The sequence below is a fragment of the Corapipo altera genome, unplaced genomic scaffold (assembly GCF_003945725.1).
Source record: "Corapipo altera isolate COAL_440 unplaced genomic scaffold, ASM394572v1 2, whole genome shotgun sequence".
Taxonomy (NCBI): domain Eukaryota; kingdom Metazoa; phylum Chordata; class Aves; order Passeriformes; family Pipridae; genus Corapipo; species Corapipo altera.
Genome location: NW_020884890.1, coordinates 10,333,049 through 10,356,198, shown reverse-complemented (window position 1 = coordinate 10,356,198; position 23,150 = coordinate 10,333,049). Strand labels below are relative to the sequence as shown.

General features: G+C 37.8%; 1 long non-coding RNA gene across 1 annotated transcript; it reads left to right on the top strand.

The window, feature by feature from the left end:
• The first annotated feature begins 9,328 nt into the window (after window positions 1–9,328).
• Window positions 9,329–22,748, top strand: LOC113947896. The gene is made up of 4 exons (XR_003527915.1): window positions 9,329–9,375; window positions 9,850–9,890; window positions 19,816–19,968; window positions 21,527–22,748. It is a non-coding gene; the product is annotated as an uncharacterized LOC113947896 (long non-coding RNA).
• The last annotated feature ends 402 nt before the right edge of the window (window positions 22,749–23,150 follow it).

Genomic DNA, 23,150 nt, shown 5'->3' with positions numbered 1-23,150 from the left:
TTCCACCACATTGTAAAATCCCTTCTTTCTGTCCTGTGACAATGAAAGAGACCCTGAACTGTTCTGGATACTTTCAAAACAAAAAGTATACAGATTCAATGAATGGTATCAGTTACAGCGCAACCAAGGGAACAAGAAGTCTAACTTTTATGTTTATATAGGTTCTGGATTTCTTTTTAAGTTTTTGGTTACTATGGAACTGTCATCATGTGCCAAAAAAGGTGCTCAGGGTGCCACAATCATTTTATCTCACAAATGTCAAATGCTTCAAAGCACAGAGAACTGGACAACACTAACGTTTATCCCTCATGTTTACAGAAACTTATCTTTTATAGATTTGACCTGACATTAAATATTCCATATATCCACATAGGAAGACTTTATTTAAGTTTTTCTTTCCCTCCTGTCAAAATAACCATATTTTTTCACGTGTTGTGTGCGTGCAATGTCTGCGTTTTCATGTCACATTTCTATATCAATTTACCTGCATTAGGAGTTGAATGAAACTTCAATCACAGGGTAAACCCATCCTGTTGTTAGGGAGTAAGCAAATGTGCTGTTGACAGTAGGTCTGTCCGGTACATCATATCAGAAAGAGCTATAACAGACTATGTGTACTCTGGTTACTCTTCCGTCTGTGATTATTTTTCATTCACAGCAGTTCAAGCAATAAGAGTGTTATCTTGGTATTAAAAAAAAAAAGAAATTGAACAATTAATGTATGTGGAGTCCAACATATATTGTTGGGCACATTTGAGCTACAATAAAAAAGCATGTATGTTAGCCAGTTGAGTTTCTGGTTTAAAATATGCCATTGTGATGGATTCTGCAACACAGATCAACAGCAAAAGCCTAAGCTTGGGAATTGAACAACAGATGTGTAAGCAGGATTCAGATTTCAACCTTTCCTCCTGGTCCTCGAGATATTGTACAAGACAAATGTAGACACAGAGGTAGAGAAAGAGATTTCTGAAATGAGTCCCTGTCACCTTATTTCAGTACCCTGACATAATGACGTTTGAAGGTGCATGCATTTGAAATTAAGTTTCTGTGTTGAATAAAGTAATGTCTTATTTTTATTCACACATAGCTCTAAGAATGATGATGTGTGCAATCCTCTAAGGATCATTTCCACAACTTCAGGATCTTGGCATGCAATATTGAAATTTCATATAAAATTAGTTTGTATTAATATGCCTGTTTCTAAAGTAGAAATGGTATTTATTGTCATGTTCTTGGTGATACTCTGGAACTTGTAATTTCCTGGGTAAATCACACATTGATAAGACTAGGATAAAAACTGTGAGTGTACTATGTGCCTTTCCAGATAGGTGCACTTAGGTCTGGGAGAGAGACAGCTGTAGTGGTCAGTGGTACTCAGAGGTTGCAGGAAGCACAGGATGAAAAATCTTCTGGTAAAGGCAAAGATTTATGTTTTCACTGAGGGTTGTGAGGAAAAAAGGCACTATTTATTTCATCTCACATTGTACTACACTTCCATGTATGGTGGGTGCTGCCATGTGGTCCAAGGATCTGTTTTTTCTGCTCTCTCACATAACAGTTGGTGAAGAAACAGTTGGTGGTGCGATTCTTTCCTTAGAGATGTGTTATGGGATCGCTCCATCCTGCTTTTCATTGCAGAAATATTTCATAGAAGGAAAAACCCAAACATACTAGTGACAAAGTATTGCACCTTTGAGACTGTCTATAGCTTTCTATTTGTAAAAGTACTACATCTTCCAAAAGACGTTCCTAGATATGTCCAAGGAGTATTTGTATATATATGTACTGGCTTGTTTCTATGTGTTTTTTCAGGTAGCAGCAAATCAAAGAAATGATTTATAGTGGTCAAACCATAAGTACATTAGAACTTGGCTTTTTAAGATGCTCTTATATCACTGGGTTTATTCCAAATATCATGTACAGTTTATTTCTCAACATGCCTAAAGTGTTTGCTGATTTGTAGCATTCATGTTTCATAAGGGCTTGCTGTAAAGAGGAAAATGTTGCATTCCCACGAATTGTGGAAACCCAGATTACAGTGAGATGTTAGGAAATTTTAAGCCAAGCAAGATATGAGAATGGAGGGGCAGATTTCTTAAGGGAAAAAAGCAGAAATAGAAAGAAATAAAATTAGCAATACGAAATTTCACTTGTGGAAAGTCTATGGAAAATAATCTGATTAACAGGGCTGATTCATATTACCAAAATTCCTGTAGTCATCAAATTTTAAGACTTTTTTAAGCATTTTCCATTCTAGTGGAAATAAAGAACATCTTTTATTACAGCAAAATTGAAGATGGCGATAAGGATGGAGCTACTAACATAGATAGTGGCTGTGTCTGAACTGTGGGGCAGATGAGCTCTCAAGTACTCTCAGTATTCTCTCTTGATGATGGAGCCCAGGAGTGAACTGTAGATTCTGATCCTGTACAAATGTTTCCTTCTGAAGATCAGGACTAAGTCTGCATCTGCCATGCAGTCTAGGCTCAACTAGATTGACTTTACAGATTGTCTTTCTACCTTATATATTCTGCTTTGCTCACCTACAAATAAAGAGAAAGAATGGAAAACATTTGGAGAAAATGTTAAAGAAAATGCACTAATCATGAGCTAGGCAAAAGTAAGAGGTCCTTTCAGGTGAACTTATTAACTGCTCCAATATGGTGCCAGGTTGTCTAGTTTGCTTTCTACAAAGCACTCTGATGCCTTTAATACTGCCTGTTCAGCTGAATGGCATATATCATCTGTCTCTTCCTCTTGGAAAATGAGTACATATATTTTTATGAATATGGGGAAATTTTGCAATGTATATTTATTTGGTGTAGGAAAAAACCTTTTCATCTGACTTGTTTTCATAAAGATGTTTTTGTACATGAGCCAATCTCAATAGGGAAAATGCTATAAATCTTTTGGCAGTCTGGGAAACAGTCTGAAAAGAAATATTTGTAATAAGCAATATTTGGTTTATAACTATTGTTGGCAAGAGAGTGGCCAAAGAATATTTTCCTCCTGTGACACAACCTGCACTACTATTTGCTCTGTAATATACTGAGGACATTTAGGGTGACACAGTTGAAAAACTTCTGTCAATACTGACATCTTTCAGAATTTATTGCTACAGAATATAAAGTGCACAACGTTTATAGCTCAGGAGTTTTCTTCCTCAAGAAGGCTTAGAGCTTTAAAAAATTGCAATACTTTTACCTGACATTTAGTTAGGTCTTTACTGCCCCTGATGGGTTCAGTTTACAATGGAGGTTACACGCTGAGCTCTTAGGCAGTCGTTTACAAATATCGTCAATAAACTGATTCAAGCAGACTCTCTTAGAGACATGCTTCCATTATTGCTACAACAAGTAAGCATTAAACTATGCTTTTGGTGAGTTTATGCATAGAACTCCACTGCTGGTGTTAGTTTCACTAATAAAGCAGCCATTTACAAATTTCCCTTTTTATTCTTATTTCTTAGAACCTCAACTGACTAAGCAAGAGACCACTACAAAAACTTTTGGACAGATAAGAAAAAAATAAGCATATTTGTCTTAGCCTACCTTTTCTTTAATTTTTTTTCTTCAGAAAATCTAGGTCATCACCAGTAAAACACATTTTCTTCATGCCCAGCAGAGTTGTAGGGTGCTTAGTTAGTAGAAAATGGAAGTATTTTAGGCTTATACCTTCAGAGGACTATATGTAAAGACAGACGTGCAGAAATAATATCAAATAAATTCAAGCATTACTTTGCATGCTTTTAAAGCACAATCATTAAGGTCTGGCTAAATACCATTACACTTTTTATTAAAGATGTCCCTTGTTCATTGCACTCCTCCCCTCGAGGAGTTCTTTAGGTGTGCAGGTTTTATGCTGTGAAGGCTTTCCACTTCAGACCTTGTGAAAGCTTCCTCTGAAAGGTGAACCTTTTGTAGCATTATATCACAAGCAGTTGAATGACTGGACCTACCAGTCAACTCTGGGTTTTTTTACAGAGCCCTGTATGTCCTGTGTGAGTAATGGCCATGAGACTAGCATCTAGTATACTGAGACTCCAGGACAACCTGCTTTTCTGTTTGAGAATTATGCAAACAGGAATAAATGGCAATGGATACCTGTGACATTTTCTCCTCACACCTCAGAAAGGCCACAGGATTACTTGCTCACAGTGAAGCTAACTGTAGTCAGAATGGAAAGCTTGCCTGGGAATACTGAAGAAATTGAGATATTACCTATCAAGCAATATGACGCTCAGTTTGGTCTGATATACAACTTAATTATGACTTCAACCCCCTGATCCTGACATTTCAGTAAATTTTATAGACTAAATTGAAAAAGCGAGAAAATCTGCTAAGCCAAAGCAAAGTGGAAGTCTGGTGGTGAAATTCTTGTGATTTTAAATCCTCTTCCTGTTGTCAGTCAGCTTTGGTTTTTCAGACAAACTGTCAGATAGACTTTCTAAAGGTCTATTACCTACATGGTTGATATAAATACAGATGCCAAAGTATATTGGTGAGCCAATGGAATTTCTCCTTTCTGTTAGAAGTGTGTGCTGAGATGGGTTTCTTAGGTAGGATTTTCACATACTGGAAAAATATTTGGAGGCAAGACTGCACAATCTTTGGGGCACAAAGTAGGTCTGCTTTACTCTTGTAGAGATCTGAGCACCCTTTTAACACTGCAGAAAAAAACTATACTATGTGATTTGTGAGCTCAAAAAGTGAAAATCTATGTCATGTTTACTCACTGCTAAACCAACACATCTATCAGATTTTGAACTTTCATAGGGCATACAGAGACAATAAGGAATGAGAAAATCATGCGAGAGTGGGCTGGTCTCACTAAAATGTCTGTTTGATTTGAGTTTCATTTCATTTAAAAATGCCTAGAAGCCTATTAGAAAAGAACTATCTACCCACCACAAGAGGTACTGTAAGATCTTTGCATTTGGCAAGCATTTTCAGTAATATTATCTATGGATAAGCCTGCTAGATGTTTCCCATCATCAAACTCTTTTTAATCGTGCTTTTAAAGTTGTTTTTAATCTTGTCAAGCTAGGACTTTTCCATGCCATAACTTTGCCTCAAGTTATGTATTATATCTTATATTTGGAAAAAATCAGGCTTGTCTGAGGGCAAGGTAATGATTTTGGGATTTCTCTTCTTTTGGGAACTTTTACTATTCTTTAATAATGAGGCTTGAAATTTGTCTTCTATGTACACCTCATGATTATCTGCCTCAATTCACTTTTGAGATATTATAATTTACACTGTTGGGAAACTTTCCAAACCTCAGAGGTCGGTCCTTGCTCATTGTGCTCAGTTCCTTCCTAGGTCTTAGGAAGAACTGAACTTTGCACATGCACTTTCCTTAGGATTTTTTGGCATACTCCCTTCAACTGTTCTACTAAAGTCATGCTCATCTTGAAAAGGGTACCTCATGTGCAGTCTGGCCATGAATCTTGGTTCAAGTTTGGATACTGGGACAGAAAATAAAATTAATGGCTTCTCACAACCACCTTGCTGATGCCCACACATGGTGGAGACAGAATATGGTGGGATCAAAAAGAGGGAGAAAAGCTGAACTGAGAAGGAAAAAAAAGAGAAATACCAATAAAACTATTCCCCAAAGAAATTCCTTCTGTGGAATTAAAACCAGGTTGTACATAATGTACAGTAATGAGCACAATACAAGCAATGATAGGAGTCCAACAGAAAATATTTGTGTGCATTCATGTAATGAAAGCCTGTATTGCCTGATTAAGTTTGCCCCGGCAGTTTTCATTCTTGCCTTCCTCAACCTCTGAATGCTTGGCTTTAAACCAAAGTAGTTCTTCAAGTTCTTCTAACATATAAAGTGTCATATATAAATGATGCCTTTGTTTTAAGTTTGTCACTTCACTGCTTCCTCCTCTTCAGTGAAGAAAAACGAAAGTCATTAAAGATGATCATGAACAAAGAAAAACATATTGGCAAAAATTACTTTGTGCAAAAGCTGGAGCTGGATATTGGAATCCTGAGGCGTTTTGTAGAAGCTGAAAACAAAACGATGTTTTTGACCTCAGGAACAGGACAGCTGGGCTCTTCATCAAATCCTTTTGCTTTGATATGCAGAAGTACTTGCATGTTAGCTTCACAACAGATTTGACAGAGAAGCTGCTGGCTTACTCCAAGCTTTCTCCAAAACACTTGAAATGGTCATTCAGAAATGTTTATTTAGGAAGACATCAAAAAACCCAAACCCAGACAATTCTTTTTTACAAGTCAACCATTAAGGACAATGAGAAAAAGAATAACGTCTGACTGAATGGGGGCTGAAAAAGGAATAGAATTTCTGGAACAGTAAGTTTGACCTTGCTTCAATGCTGTCTTCATTTGCGTTTGTACTGCTCCTTATTTTGGTCAGTGAAAACATGATCCAATCCACCTGCCCTTTCGCATAGAAGGAAGCTGCAATGTTCATACGTTCCTATTCATTTACTTCTAATTCAAAGTAAGTTTCAGGTTAATTAGTAATTAAAGACAAATTGATCTGATCTGACTGGTCAGGAACAACTTTTAGAAGGAAGTAAACTTGTGGTTGTTGAGTTTCTTTTGCTTCTTTTCATTTTCAGTCTGTTTTGACTTTTTTCAGAAAGAAAAGATAACAAAACAAAAACAACACACACACACATGACTCCCCCCCCCAAAAAACCCAAATCCCAAAAACACTAAAGCAGGAAAAAACCCAACAATATCTGCTTCCTGCACTGGAGGGATTCCTGATCCACTGGAGTGTGGGCTTGTTTGGCACACCTGTGTATTGAGGGACCCTGAGACAGAAAAGAGGCAAGAATCCTCGAGGCAAAAAAGAAGGATCAGTACACTGCAGTGGAAGGTTGCCCTTTAAAAATAAACACAGAAACACAGCAGGGGGAAGACAAAACAGAATGGAGAGAAATATGTTATTTCCTCTTTAGTGTCTGGATGTTGTTTTTCTTAATTTCATTTTGCCTGAACACAGCATTTGTATAGAAGAATGGAGACCAGGTTTGATGTCAGAAGATAGCTGAATAGACCTGGATATGTCACTCTGTTTCCACATGTGTACATGTGTTCACCTGCACGTGCACGTTTTTTTGTCTTCAAGTCTCTATATTGACTCACCTCGCCTACAATTCCTCCTGTTTCACGCTGTAGAGCTGCACAGCTACTGCTGCGGTTCAGATTAGAGCTCCTTACACTGTGAACTCACTCTTCTAGAAAAACTTTTGATTTTCCCTCACAGTTCTTTTTTCATTTTTTCTTACTACCAATGTTAGCTTGTTTTTTTGTAGCTCTTACTTTATTGTCCATTAGCAATCTGTTAAACTGTCTTTTAAGTGCTGTGTCTTCAGGAAGGCTGTATTTGAAGGATTCCCCACTTGAAGAGAGGCCACATCACAAACAGATGGTTACTTTATATGTCCTAGTGAGATAGAAAAACCCTATAGCCCTTATCTCATCAGCTCCCAAACCAAAAAAAGCACAAGGGTTCATTTTTGCTACCTGAGAAGTGTATGGGAACAGTAGCTGAAGTGAGACCTTGAACTTTGCTTGAATACATCCATTGGAGACAGAACAGCAGCTTTTCAGCCTTCAGGATTTCTACACCTCTACAGATCAAGAAGAGAGAGAAGTTCTCACTGAAGAAGGTAGAAATCTAAGAAAAGCCTCTGTCTGAGGGGAATGATCTGCCTATGTCCATCAAAGTTGAACACTTAGTACTATATTATAGTAGCAAAAGCAGGGAACTATGATCAAGGCAACTGTCATAGAGATCATCTTTGTTGAGGGTTCCAACCTTCTTAGTCCCCTGCCCTGCATCAATGTGCTCTCCTGTACTGTCCCCAGCATTAGGCTGCCTCTGTCTTGTTTCCCAGAATAGACTCCATGGAGACGATAGGACCATGTGACTTCCATACATACTGCCACATTTCAGATGCTCTTCTGGAACACCTTTCACAATTATATGAACTACCTCCACCAGGAGGTAGTAACGCCAGGAGTAAAGGCGTTACTCTCGTGCTTTAGTCATTCTGAGATTCTTTCATAACTAAGTGGTCTCATGATTTGTCATCACTGTTAGCAGATTCTCTGCAAAGAAAGCTGCTGTTAGGAGAGTGGAAAGTAACCAATTAGAGAGATCAAAGTGCCTAAGTATATGCTGTCTCTCCTCTGCCCTTTGACCCTAGAGTTTCTCAGAGCCCTAGAATATGAATTATTCAATGACGTCATGCTTTACGCTCTAGAGATGAGGCCCAGAAATCCTGGGAAAACATGTACTGTGTAGAGATCAGTCTTCCAGAAATCTCTACACTAGGAAAATGTGAACCTGAATGGAACATCTTAGGTACTCAAGTAACCACTAAGCTCCTTCTTTCTCTCGAAATAAAGTTAGTTCTGCTGTATTTTAATTTTCTGTTGTAAAACCTTGTCAGAGAATGCAGGGCAAAATATTGAGGTGTTCGGACAAAAGTTTTTAGCAGGTTTTTCTAGGTGACTAAGTGTTGCTGACAAGAAAAATTTTGAGTTCCTTTTTAAATACTTGTATTCAGACAGTTCTGCTTGTATTGTCTGCTGCAAGTGTGTGTTGCTGGCAAGGGTCCATCAAACATGAAGCAGTTACTCACTTGGAAATGAAGCTTGACTGTGGATGATCCTTCAGAATTTAGTGATTCACAGCTATTGCATATCTTTTGCATGAAGTGTCAATAGTCTTTCTTGTCATCTCTTTAATCTTGCTGGCCTTTGGAGCCCAGAAATTTTCTAGAAAATCTGGCTTAGTAACACCATAATTTGTGTAGGAATACTTTGACTTAAAAACCCCTATGGAATGTTGATATGGTTTGAAGCTGGCTCTCTGCCAAGTCTCCAAACCTTGCCACAAAAACATCCCCCGCCTCCTGAACCAAGGGAGAAGAAGGAAAAAAAACCCAAGAGAACCAAAACGAGAGAGAGACAGCTAAAGCAAAATATATAAATATATTTACACTTATATTATAGTTATATACAATTGAAAAAATATATACAATTTCAAAAGGGAAAGGGAAAGGGGAAGGGAAAAAAGGAACAAAACCAAAATAAAATATACACGATCAATAACCCAAGATCTAGCAACTAAAAGAATTAGCAAAAGAATATCTTACTACTCTCCTTTGGACAACAGAAAGTCCTGCAGGAATGATCTCCAGCAACCTCCGTCTCCCAAGGTAGGCAAGGCCTTACCAGGCCTCACTCCCCAACACGACAGACTCAACAGCAGGGAAGCCCACACCTCTGAAGCTGCCAGAAGGAAAGAGGGGCGAAGGCCTTTCCTCCTTTCTTCTTATAGCCTGGCTTACATAAAAATCGTAGGGAATACCAGGTAAATCTGGGCACTTCCTTGGTTACAAACTGGTCACCAAGGAAGGCCTAGACTAAACTACCACAAATGTAAATTTGTTTCAACATAGAAGCAGAAAATGAGATGCAGGAATACTCTACTTAATATCTAGAAATACAACTATATTTTAACACGCATTTTCATGGTTTTTTTTAAAAGCAAAGTGCACAACAGGGCTTTTCTGCAAACTGGTTACTGAAACACAGTCAAATTCATTCACTGTGTAGGATATATCTTTTTAATAGACCTAAACCCAACGGTTTTGGCTCTTGTTTGAGGCTGTAGTCAAATACACTTCCAACAGAGTTTTAGAAAGTATCTCTTGTTTCTAGAAGGTTGAACAGGAAATGTTGCATTGTTGTTGATATTGGCAGCCTTGCTGACACTTTTCTGACAAAGCAGATGGCGGAAAAACAAATAGCATAAGAATGTTCTTTTTCTGTAATTCCAACAAAGATATCCATCGGAGGTGGAGAGTTTGGTCCCTACTGCTTTGGGTAAATGTGGAACTGGGAATGTGATAGAAAGAGGGGTGGTTCTTCTCCTGAAAATTTCTTCTGAATAGCAAAATACAAATCCTCTGCAAACACATTCAGTGGGATTAGAGATGTAGAAAGAGATCTAAACAGATATAAATTTCTAGATGATTAGAGAAGATCTGCTCTAGCAAGGATACAGAATATTCAGGGGAACCATTGCGTCTGAAGATGTTGGAAAGTTTGGAAAAATTTATGTACTTTTTTTTATTCCATGGAAACATGCAAAGTAAGTTGGAAGGGACCCCAGTGGGTCATCTAGCAAAACTTAATTCGGGAGTAGCACTACTTATGGTGTTCCCATGAGATTTTTGCTCGACTTGGTGTCTGGGAAAATTTCACACATTTTCTGGGCAATTTACTATGGTGTTTTATTAAGTTCCTCTTTAAAAGATTGGGAAAGGTTTAAAATTTGTTATGCATCTATTTCAAAAGTACTAAGAAATTATGTTCTTGCCAAGGTATCTTGTGCTTGACTTGTTCTAAATCAAATCCTACATGCCACACTGGAAAGGCAGTAACAACAAAGGGTTAAAATCTGTCATGGGAGAAGTGTTTCTTAGATATTTACAAGTTAAGTATAAACTTGTTACCCTTGGCTCCCTTTATAGAAATAGGCACCTCTGAAGGATAATTAATCTTTCCTTTTCAGCCCCTCAACCTTTGGGAGGTGGAAACTCGTGATTTCCTACAGTTATTTCCTTGAATAAAACCCTACCTCCGCTTTCATCTTTTTGATGCTTGTTTTCCAGGAGTATGGATGTAATAAAGTGTGAGATGTTTATTTGTGGAACAGGGAATTTTAAACATGAAAAATTAATTAAGGGAAGCTTAAGGAAAGCAAGTTTCAAATTCAAGAGTATTTGCTGTTCAGAACAGGTGCCTTAAGCTGTTAGGGAGCCAGAATGTTATAACATAATCTTTATGTTCCATCATAATTCAGTTTAATGTCAGATATAAAACATGCTCTATAAATTCTGTCTGAATAATACCAAAACCAGCACAGTTTTCTGGTAAATTGTCTCAGATAAGGGATTTGTTTGAGAACACTGCAAGCTCCTCATGAAAGGGACTACATTTTTTTTTAGGAGCTACTTCCTTTGTGTGCAGCAAATTGTCCAAGACAATTTAGTTGAAAGAAAAATAAAACAGTCTGAAATATTTCTCTTTGAATTCTCTGTACATATAGGCCAATACATATTGTGTTTTAGATCCCGATTATCGTCTTTTTTTTTTTTTTTGTGGCTGAGTATATATCCTTCTGTTTTCAAAAAAGACCAGTCTATAATGCGACAATGTTGTGCAGATTCACTCATTTCATGCTTTGATTTTCACATAGGAGGTTTCTTCTTTCACGTTTGTATTCCTCTTATCACAGTGTAAAATGCCTAAAAAAAGAAAGCAATTACTGAGATGGCCATCCTTCAGGTTCCTGCTAAGGTTTTGTGTGCTACCTCAAATATTGCATGAGCATTTTTTTGCAAAATTGATTTTACCAAATCAAGCCAAACACTCTAAGAGGTCTACAGTAATTTGATCAGTGTCTTAAAATTCTGTCTATAGAGAGGACCAGTTTTAAAACAATTATGGGTTGTTATTTGGAGTTTCTTCAGTGCAGATTTGAGTTCATTAGAACATTTTTATTGCACAAGAGTAAACTTATTTTCAAATGCTACCAGTCGTACAAATCTAGAGGTCAAAGCTGTAAGCTATTTCACTTTCCAGGTATATGTTTAGCTTCACTTACTGATGCTAATAATATATAATTTGATTATAACTACAGCAGTTTTATTTCTAGTAGAGCTCCAATCTTTATGCGCAGTCAATAATGTAAAATCATATGTATTTCAAATTTTGCTTCTGTCTTAGCTATTTGTTACCACCTACTTGTCTTATTACTTTTCATATTTCTTCAATCTCAAATTTAATACTATGATTTTTTTATTCACAGCATTAGATGATGATAACTAAAATAACTTATTTATTTAAATCATTCAAGATTTGATAATGTTTTCTTACATATCTCAAGCTTGTCTTGCAGATACCAATTTTTCCTTACCCAGGAAGATACTTCCCATGTGGTGGTAGTATATTTTTTCTAACAGAGCGAAAAAAGAATTTAATAATACCAAGAAGAAAACTGCATAAACAAAGAAGAAAAGTAAAACATTTTACTAGTCTTTTCTCTGGATTTTCAATTATTTCTGCTTTATTTTATAATTTCTGGTATCATGATAATATGTCAAGTCTGCTCTTTGTTAAACTCTTGTGGTACCAGATGCTTTGAAAAAGTGGAGGTTGTTAATATTAGTGACAGAAAACAATTTTCAGGATGTAGCAGATTATACTACACCTGTCAGAATAGGCTGGGATAGGGGAGACAGAATGGCACAGAGTATTTCTTACCAGTTTTACAATTTTAGTCAATAACATTTAGAGAATAAAAATATTTTTCATGGCTCCTTGGTTCTACAGATGTTTAAAGACAAAGTGTAGCTGAAAATATTTCAGGAAATTATGTTTGCTGGTAGTTTTTCCAGCTAGATAAAGAAAACAGAAAAATTCTTGGGAAAATTATCTGTTGTGAATATGCTGAGTTTTGATAAAAAAAAATATTGCAAGATTAAAATGGAGTGCCTTTTGCTGAGACTGAATTTAGCCTGATTTTAGGTGCCATGTTTACCTTATCTAATCATGTTTTGACTATGTGCAATGTTAATTCATTGGTTTTTATACTTACAACTCATGTTTTATCTCTGGTAATCTGGAACTAACATATTCCTTGAGAATTCCTAAACTATAAGATATTTTCTCTAATGAAAGCACTGGTATGAAAAATATTTAGCCTTAGCTGCTACCACACACCAACAAAGTACCAGGAATAGACTGGAATTAAGCTATTTTGCAATGCCTGTGTGTTAACCCTGTTTACTTGCTAAGCTGCAGCCACACATGTGTGGGATGCCTTTTTCTTAAAGAACCAGTCCCAACACTCCCTCTGGCTGCAGTCTTCCTCAAACTGATGAGCACCGTGGTGTGGGAGCAAATTTCAATGTGACTTCTAAGAAAAGCCGAAGAGAGAAGGGTGCTTGTGGGTTCCCATAGCTCTTTCACACACATTGAGGAATAATGATACTATAGTGTATAATGTTTTGGAATTATAAACTCTAATGTATTCTTATAATTTATGTGTAATAACTTCTTCTTGTATAAAAGTCCCAGTTCCTTTGCTCTTTTATGTTTTAAGCAAATGTCATCTAATTATTTTGGAAGATAGAGCAGAGATAGTGGATTTGAGTATCACTGGCAGAGTAGCTGAATAACTGCAGAATCCAGATAATTAATCTCAAGTATTTGGATAAAGTGTTACTGTGTGGAGCCTGAGCCTTTTATTCACATCACATACTAGAGTTCCGCTTTACAGAAAGCTGCCAATACTCCCCAGGTAGCTTTGCAATCATTTGAATCTAATCATATCAACTTCCTGTCAAATAAGGATTGTAACTGGAATCCTGGCTAGCATCTGCTATAATTGTAAGCTCTCTATTAATACAAAGAATTAGTGAGTGTAAATACAGCAGTAGAAATTCTAGCCAAAACTCTGGAGTTGCCGTCTGGGTAGTTTCGATGTGCTCAGCAAGGACAGTTTGTGCATAGTTGTCTCCTATGTGGATAGCTGTTTTATCTCATCTTGGCAGCAAAATGATTCAGAGGGCAGTGCTGAGTTAATCTGCCAGGCCCAGGAGACCTAGTTTGGTGGAGTTTTGAAGCCTAGTTTTGAAGGCTATTAATTTGTTCCTTACTGGCAGAGATTTCTGCTTTTTTTTCTTCTTTTTTTACACAATGACTATAAAGCCAATCAGTATGAGCTGATGGTCATGTCTTGAAGTGACAGTTTTCTCATCTGTTTTTCTGACCCTTGTGGAGACACCCCAGGATGCATTTGCTCCTCCAAAGGAAGCTGCCGCCTGTTGTCTCACTTCAAGACAGCAGACAGCTGCAGCTGGCTCATCACTCTCTCTGTAGGCAACTTTTACATTGTGTCAGATCTGCCTTTACATGGGGAGAATACTTGAATTGCAGGAGTATCTTGCAGCATTTTAAGATACTGGTGTTTGTGATATGAAATACTAACTAGACATATTATTTTAAACTCATGAGTGTAACAACATATTTTCTGCTCACTCTCACATAGTTCTGATTTTCAGTGCCAGCTATGAATTTGACCATGTGTGAAAAAACTCTTTGTGACATTTTGGTAGACAGTGTTTTTACTTTCTTAATACGTATAGAGACTTGCAGTAAATCATGGATAGGGTACAGCCAGTAAGACACTAATGGATAGCGCATAAAGATTAGGAGTCAGATGTGCCTGTAGGTTTGAAAAGATATGTTTAGTGCAGCCCACAGAGCCCTGACACCAACATCGTGGCATGCTGCCCAGAGAGTGAAATCTAGTCCAACAGTAAATCACCAAAATTTGTTCTATTTGACATTGTGTTAAAGCAACAGTCTGCAAAAGCTAGGACCACCAACTATGTTGTTTCTGCTGCATATCTGCTGTAACCAAATCACTGCTGCTTTTTATAAGCTAAATGTTACTGAGATGACCAAGAGCACTATTTAGTAAGTACAGGCCTGTGCTGTTCATCACCCAACAATCTGTGCTTAATTTTCAGTACAACCTTATCTAGTTTCCTTGGGGAATGTTTTGACATATTGAAACCATATTTTGTTGCTTTTCACATCTTCACAGCCCTTCAACTCTTGCTATGAAATTTCTATACATCATTTCCAGTTACATAAAAAAAACACCTCACCCAAACCTTTAGACAAGGCATCATTTCAGCTTGCCCTAAACAAAAGGATTACAACGTAAAGAACATCTAATTATATTCCAAAAGTTTTCCATTGTTGGAGCCTATGTGATGTTGGACCAGACTTTCCTACTTTTAGTCATCTTAAGAAATATCATGCTTTTATACAGCTTGTAATGTTTCAAACCCTTTTTGGTTTGTTTTCTTAGTGTGAAAAAGAGGACAAGATGGCAGTCTTTGAAGAATTCTAGTGACTTTCTAAAGAGTGTTAAGCATATAGCCAAATTTTTTGGGTGGGGCAGGAACAGTAATACTTTGCCTAGAAAACACTGTGCTGCTTAAAACTACAATCAGCAATAGTATCAGCTTAGGAAACCAGCTACCCATCAGATTTCTCCATGTTTCTTCTCCATACATTGTAAAGATACTGGAAATATAAAATTACAGAATCAGAGAATATGCTGAGTTGGAAGGGACCCACAAAGAACATTGAGTTCAACTCCTGGCCCTGTACACAGCCATCCCCAAGAGACACATCATGTGCCTGGGAGTATCATCCAAATGCGTCTTGAACTCTGTCAGGCTTGGTGCTGTGATCACTTCCCTGAGGAGCCTGTTCCAGTGCCTGCCCACCCCCTGGGTGAAAAAACTTTTTCTAACCTATAACCTAAACCTCTCCTGGCACAACTTCAGGTGACTGACTATTCACCTTTGGATGGATAAGAGCCACATTATTACCTGAATAAAAAAGTTACCAAACCCCTCTTCTTCTTTGATGATATAATCATGTTTTTGAACAAGAGGAGTGGTCATCACAGCCTTACAGATCCCAGGGGACAGACAGATGCATTACAGGAGAGGTATTTTGACTGATGAGCTAGGTCTGTGGTAAACAGCAAGTAGACAAATGATCCGGAAATAGTGTTACATGGCATCATCCATTAACATCAACCTAAAGTTAAGTGGTTTTTTTATAGTGCAATATTGAATTCTTCCTTCTTTTTAAAACAAAAACAAAAAAACAAAACTAAACCAAAAAACACAAACAAACAAACAAACAAAAACAAAAAAAATTATAAAGTAATTGATTTCTGTAGTAGATTTCTATTTTAAAAGACACTCAGAGCAGTCACACAAGTACAGATAGCACTAAAGTCCTCATCCTGCTCCACTCTTTTGCAGACCATGATGGAGGTCCATTAGTGAAAACACATATACATATTCATATATGTGTGTGTGTATACAGCTCCTCCAAGCTGCAGTCTGATCCTGGGTGCTGCACTCATCATCCATACACATATATGTACACCTAATAGACACCCTTCATCCAGGAAAAGAACTAGAAAGGAATTTTATAAGAAGATGGGAGAGACTGTGCTGACCTGGCATAGACCATGACCAGACAAATGTATCAATTGGTAGCTGTTTACATACATCTAGTCCTTTTTCATCCCCTTTCTCTTCTGTTTTCCTACACTTGTTCCTTCCCAAATCATCTAGACCCCTCCCTTTCTGCAGCTTTAGGTCTCTGGTGAGATAACTTGATGGATCCTGCAATGGGCCTGACAGGGTATTAGTTAGGCTTTCTGTTCCCCCCCACCTTCATCTATCTGTACTCCTTTCTGGGGATGCAAACAAGCTTTTTATCACATAACCTAACATATCAATTGATGGTGTGCTAGAGGTCCAAAAATTATGAAATTTCAAGAAAAAATTGTGTAGTATTGCAACACAGAAATAATACCTCTTTGTGAAACATTCGTAGGAGACCACTGTCTTACTGGAATGACAAATGAGTCAAGACTAGAAATGTTGGCTACATTCTCAATGCACATCAGCAGGTGTGGGCAAACCTGTGTGTGTGGTAATAAAAGGTGACTTGTCACAGTGTTTGCCAGTAGGTCTCTCAGGTTCTGAGAATTGTTCCAGCTTAGGAAATGAATCTGAACAATTTGGGCTCTCTGCACTCTGCCTTCCCTGCAGCCACAGAATGGGGCTTTTCAGACTTTCAGATCTCTGCTGGATATCTGCTTTACTGGCTGCCTTGGTTCCTATTCAGTCTGACACTCTCCTGGATGGGCCAAGTTCTCCAAGAGTTGGTGTGTTTTCCCTAAAAGTGGTCCAGATTGTTGGTTGATAGGAATGTAATAGGTCAGTACTTAAGGCTCTCAGTAATCACAGCAGGTTTTGCACAACTGTACCTGACCACAGGAGAGTATTTTGAGAAAGCCAGCAATACAGGCAGTAACCACTGAAACATTGAAGAGATGGAGTTAATTGGTGAAGACTCTGGGATGAAGATGGTAACCAAAGAAGTGAAGGTCCAATTGTTTTGGGAAGCCTGAGCTTTAATAAGCTCATCTTGTTAGCTTTTAACATCACTGAAAAGTGAAGGACTCCTGTCTCTATTTAGTAGCTTGCTGTACCATACCTCTGAAATATGTCTTTCCCTTAAAAAGTAAAACCAGAATATATTAAATATTTTTGACATTGTAGACCATGTATTTCAATGCCATCCATGCAACTGGAGGGCACCAATGCAATTTTTGCTCCTGGAACAACTATTCTTTCATTCACTTGAAAGGGAGCTTTTATGAGATTTTTTCACATACTTCATACTAATTTTTCTCAAAGGACATAAATCATTCAAAGATAATTCCAGATAAATCATTTAAAGAACTTTGGTTGTACGCTACTCTTGGCTCTTCCTGGAACAATGTTGCTACAACACATCATGCAGACCCTCAGGATATTTTCATGCACTCACTGTATGCAAAGACCTTTATTTAGCCTTTAGAAAGCCACTTGCACAATTCTGCAACCAAGATCTGAATATATATGTCTCAATAGCTTTTATTTGCATAAAGCACGTGTGTATACAGAACAGGTTTTGTAGCAAAATAAGTCAATAGAAAATATTTGCAGATATCTCTCAAACTAGCAAAAGTTATCACTAGAAATCAGGACCCACTTTTTAATGAGATCCATTTATTTGTCAGAGTTGCTAGTAAAATGTCACAAAAATATCTGTGAGATTGCTCAGCTGACTTGGCAACTCATTTGAGCTGGTTAGAGGGGAAATTTTAGCTACCACCAAGTGTGATGCAACATGAACACTTTTAGGGTTCTAATCCTTGTGATTGTTTGCTTAGTGAAAAAGTTTCTACCAGCTGGGATGACTGCTCTTTCAGTGCCTAAATCAAACATACCTAAAGGCCTCAAGATGAGAAAAATAAATATTTGAAAAAAACCCTGTGTGTTTGCAAGGTTCGCCTTATCCTGGTTCCTCTCTCACACTTTCATTTTCCCCTTCAGAAACTTAAAAGGAATAGAGAGAGATCCTGGACACCTAAAACCAATACTAAAGAGGCTAGTAGGTAGGGCTTGTGTGTTGTGGGAGGAGATTATAAGCAAGAACAGGGTAGCCTTTCAAGGGTGTTTCAACCTCTATACATGTTTGACTGCTTTATGCTCATCCTGTTCGGTACAAAGAGCCAAAATTAAAGTAAACAAGAGGGGCAAAAATTTGCAGTTTGCTGCAGTGAATAAAAAGGTTTAACAAACACTGTCTATTTATTCCTTGCTTGGAGAAAAAGGCTGGTCTTTTATAAAATGTCTTAAATTCTATTTTCACTGAAAGCAAGAATAGTAAAACTCAACAACTTTTGTCTCACAATGTTTAGTTAATTGTTAGGAGTGTTTATATGCAGTAAAAAATGCAGAGATACTTGCAATCTTGCGTTTTTTTGCTGCTATTGTTAATTTGACAGCATTGTTATTGAAACATAGATGCAGAAGGGATCTATTTGGGTCATCGGGTCTGACTCGCTGCTCTTGCAGCCAACGTCAGTATATACATATAATCCCCTCCATAAAAACTGAAGAAAATCTAAGTAGCTGGGAGTAGTCAGACTAAAAACCTATCCAAAGTTTTTCTTTAGAATTTTAATGCTGTAATTGTTACAGACCTTTATCTAATTTGCAAGTTAATTTTTTCTTTATCTTTTCCTACTAGATAGTAATGTATTAATATTTACTGTGAAAGGATTAAATTAACAGAGGGATATTGTAACAATTTGTGAATCCAGTTAAATTCTCCAGAGCAGAGCATACTGTGCCAATACAAATATATGCATCGTACTAAAAATTAATGTATGTGGAAGAACATAAATCAGGTAATTCACTGTGAATTTTTAAAACTTCCACATGACTTTCACATCTCGCTCAAGGAATGTAAAAAATACATTGGTAGTAATCTCTGAAAGTGCAACCAGACACATTGTTTAAGTGCTATAAGTTATATTTTAAAAACCATAGCGATAGAAATTACTATTTTTTTGCTATTTTCATTCATGAAAAGACAGTGTAAAATTATTATTTTTATAGAGGCTTGGAAATTAACTGTAAATAGTTTTGAAAGATTGGAAATATATAAACATGCACATATGAGAGCCTACTCACCCTGTGATGTGGCAATGGCCAAGTCCTGCACAGACTGTGCCTCTTTCACAAACCATGTGGGCACAGTAGGACAGGGAATTTCTCATCTGTGAGGGTAGGTACTTCTGCAGGCTTGTAGGGAAGATATCTATCTTGATTTCTGAAAGCAATATGGTAGTCCCGAAATACAGGCTAGACTTTCTCTGAGGGGCTCCTTAACCTTTTTTTTCTGGCTAACTCAGGGAAAGCGAGTCATGGGATTTACTGGAGTTTATCCATCGCACTTTGGCTCTCACATTGTGCAGGGGCAATTGATACCTTGTGCACTGATGTATCTACCAAGACAACAAAATATTGCAGAAGATTGATTTCTCTCCTAGAGTCTCTTTGCAACTGACTGACTGTCAGAAAGGGAGATGTGGGACAGATTTGAACTGATTTTTTCAACATTTGGAAAGCAGGCTATGGAGTGATGACGCTTCACTTTTGGATAAAGAAACAAATGTGATACATGTTTTAAAAGTGGAGAGACTGCTCAAATAATTGACAAGTCTGACCTCTGGGACTGTCATCCACATTAAACACTTTCCTATTTTGTAACAGCTCATATATATTTTTATGTTCATTAGGTATTCAGAGAGTGCCTTCTTTTCTGCAAGTAACGGAGAACAGCAAAGAGCGGAGGATCCCAGACACAGAATACACTCGTGATGCAAGATGAATTCCTGAGGCAGGAGATTTGCAGGGACAAATAATGAGTATTACTCACTAAGATCACTAAGGTAATCTGTCTTGTTATACTCTGCAAAGTACTGTAGAAGTATTCCATTGAGATTTCTTGTTTGTTCATCCTAGTTATTTCCAGGTTGGAATTAATGAAGTTCAGCAGTTTAAAGCTTTGGCTTTTCTTCACCACCACAGCTTTAATCCCACAAAATATGTTATGAAAGCCAGGCAGGTTCCTTTTCCAACTCTTTTATTATGATTATCACTGAAGTCTATGGCACAATTCCCAATCTACCCTTGTTCGATGTCCCTGATCTGTATCAAGTAGCAGAGATTTAACTCTTTATCTCCAAAGGAACTATGGTGTGTGCATCTGTAGGTGTATTTTGAGAATCTGATTAAGAAATGGAATTCTCCTGCCTCTGAGCAAAAGGATTCTCAACTGAGTGAGTTGTGGTTAAACTTGTAAACCCACGGAATTTGGTCTAGGGCTTTGAAGAGTGATATAGTTTCCATAAAGTTGGTGGTAGAATGCTGCAAGCTTTGTGATTGGATAATGTAAAAATTCTTTGTCAGCACTAAGGAAGACATAAGCATTTGAAAGTGAATAAGCTGATTTAAACACTTGGGTGTTTATGGATGACCTCAAATGATTTAATACAGGAAAGTGTAATTTGAGGAAAATATAACTCCAGATGCTTGAGACACCATATTCAGTTCTACTTCAAAATCTAGATGTCTCTGTGAGCTACTGTGATACTGAAAAGCTCAGTAATAAAGAGTTTGATTATTCATATTTCAACTGACACTAGCCTTCAGTGAAGAATAATTTTCAGAGGAAATTATCTAAAAGCTTCATAGTGTTAAAGGCAAAATAGATAAAAAATCTACATAAGAAAAAACAGTAGGAGAGGAAATAAATGCCTTTGTAAAGGTGTTATAATGCTGTGTAAGATCCTCTTTGTACTTCACAGTTACATTTGCAGACAAGTGGAAATATTTACACTCAATGAAAGCCACAGTGTGTCCAGATAATTTCTTTCCTGTTTTTAAGAGTAACTGTCTAGAATACTTGAACACGATTTTGAGTCTCTCCATATTGTCCTCTGGTGAATAAAAGGAGAGTATTCATCTGTAAGTCCTGGCCCTATACTGCTGAGTCTGCAATAAAAACCTCTTTGGATCAGGGGATAAGAAGAGCTACATTCTATTGGAGTTATCACAAGTTCTGAATGGCCTTGATAAACAGCACAAAGACAGAAGTGCTTCCCTATTGAGATACAAGCACTGTCCTTGTTATAAGGTCTTGTACACAGTATTGCCAAGCCCTGATTTTAATTGCATGTTTCCAGTTGCTATTTTAGTAGAGATATTAGTGAAGGATAATGTTTGAAGAACTTCTGTATACATCCATTTCACTTATATATCTTGTCTGTAAATATTTAGAATTTTTAGAACCCACATTTAATCCTCTCAAAACTAGAAAGAGATAGTATTGAGTTTACAAAAAGCAAGTTATATATCTTCTGGAATATTTACTTTTCTGAAAAAGCTTCTTGACCTTTAACTCCTGTCATCTTAGCTCTGCTTTCAATATGATATTTTATTTTTCAGCAAGTATTATATATTTTTGGTGCAGTAGTGCCTGAAAGCCTCAATCACACTTCTGTTTATGAGCACACCTCATACCTGCAGTGTGATAACTTCTGAGGAGCATCCTGTGCTCGGAAAAGACAAGGTAACAAGGTAAAAAAAAAAAAATCTTCTTTCAATGCTTACTGTGAAACCAGAGGACAGCCTGATGAAGTGAATTGCTCAAGTTCAAATGAGAAGGCTGTGGGAGAATTTGGATTTTGTGAGTCCCAGACTACCAGCTTAATCATAGATTTACCTTTTCACTCAATATAGGCACTGCAAAGACATGTTTAACCTGTGAATCTTGAACTTTTGGGACTGAGCCCAGATGCAAGTTCCATGCTGGGGCTGTAGCACATCACTGGTAGTGGAACTGTGTTGATGTTGGTCTGATGACGTCTCTGAAACACTAGCTGGGGGATGAAGGGTCTTCATAGGAACTAGGTTGCTAGGCTGGTGTTGCTTGGACTCCTCCAAGGCTGCAATTCCCTCAGCCCAATGCTGTCCTGCACTAGAGAAGTGAGACTCTTGGCAGAGCGATTCTCATTCACTGCCTCTGGACTATCCTAATCCTTACTTACCCAGTCTAGAGACCCTCTGTCCTGTGTGGAGTTGGTACATAGGTCATAGGGTTAGAAATGCCTGCACTAGGCTGGATTAAATATCTGGTGTTATCTATTAAAGAAAAAACAACTTCTGCGTCATTTCATATGTTCTCTGGAGGTGGCTCTTTAAACATTACAGAGAATTGCTGTATGTCCACCTCAGTTTCCTATTGCTTTGTTGGTCCACATACTGGACGTTTCCCAACAGTTTACTTTCACCGTGCAATGCACTTGACTTCTTGTTTATTATTCTGTTGTATCTTCATTTCAACTTTATAGGAAGGCTCTGTCCCTCTCCCACCTTCATACAGCTTTTCTACTGGTAACTTTTTGTTGATGTCCTGATCATTTAGCTACTGTACCATGTAACAAAAAAAGAACATTTAGGCATGAAGTCCTACAGTCTGCAACTAACTCTTTTCATTCAGCAAACAAAACTTCCACTACTATTGTCCAGACGGGAGGGAGCCTCAAAGACATCAGTGAGGAGAGCTCTGTCTGCAGTGGTGGGGATATGCAGGGCTGTAAAGGAGCAAGATTCAGGATGGGAACAGTTCCAGGCATGGAGGAAGATATACAGTAATTGACAGGACTTTATTATATGGACTTTACAGTTTTTATGTGCTTATAAATATACACATTGTATGTTGCCCCTATATTTATATTTCCCGGGCGTGCCCAGGCATCTCTGCTTCCCTGCTCCCCCGCTCCCCTCTCTGATTGGCCGGAGAAGCTGCAGAGAGGACACAGCCACCATTCGCCCTTTCCATCCCCGGCTCCTCCCACGTTCCTCCCCCTTTTGCCTGTGTCCCTATCCCGATTTGTTCCCCCGTTTGTCTGTCTCATGCTCCACCCTATGTTCTGGCCCTTTCCCCACCTGAACTGATAAAAAAATCCATAAAGCATTCTAGCTGCGCCCCTACCTTGTCTCCGGGCTCATCCGTGCTGTGTCATGGCCCCATCCCCCCTCGGACCGTGGCACAGGGCTGCACAAAGGC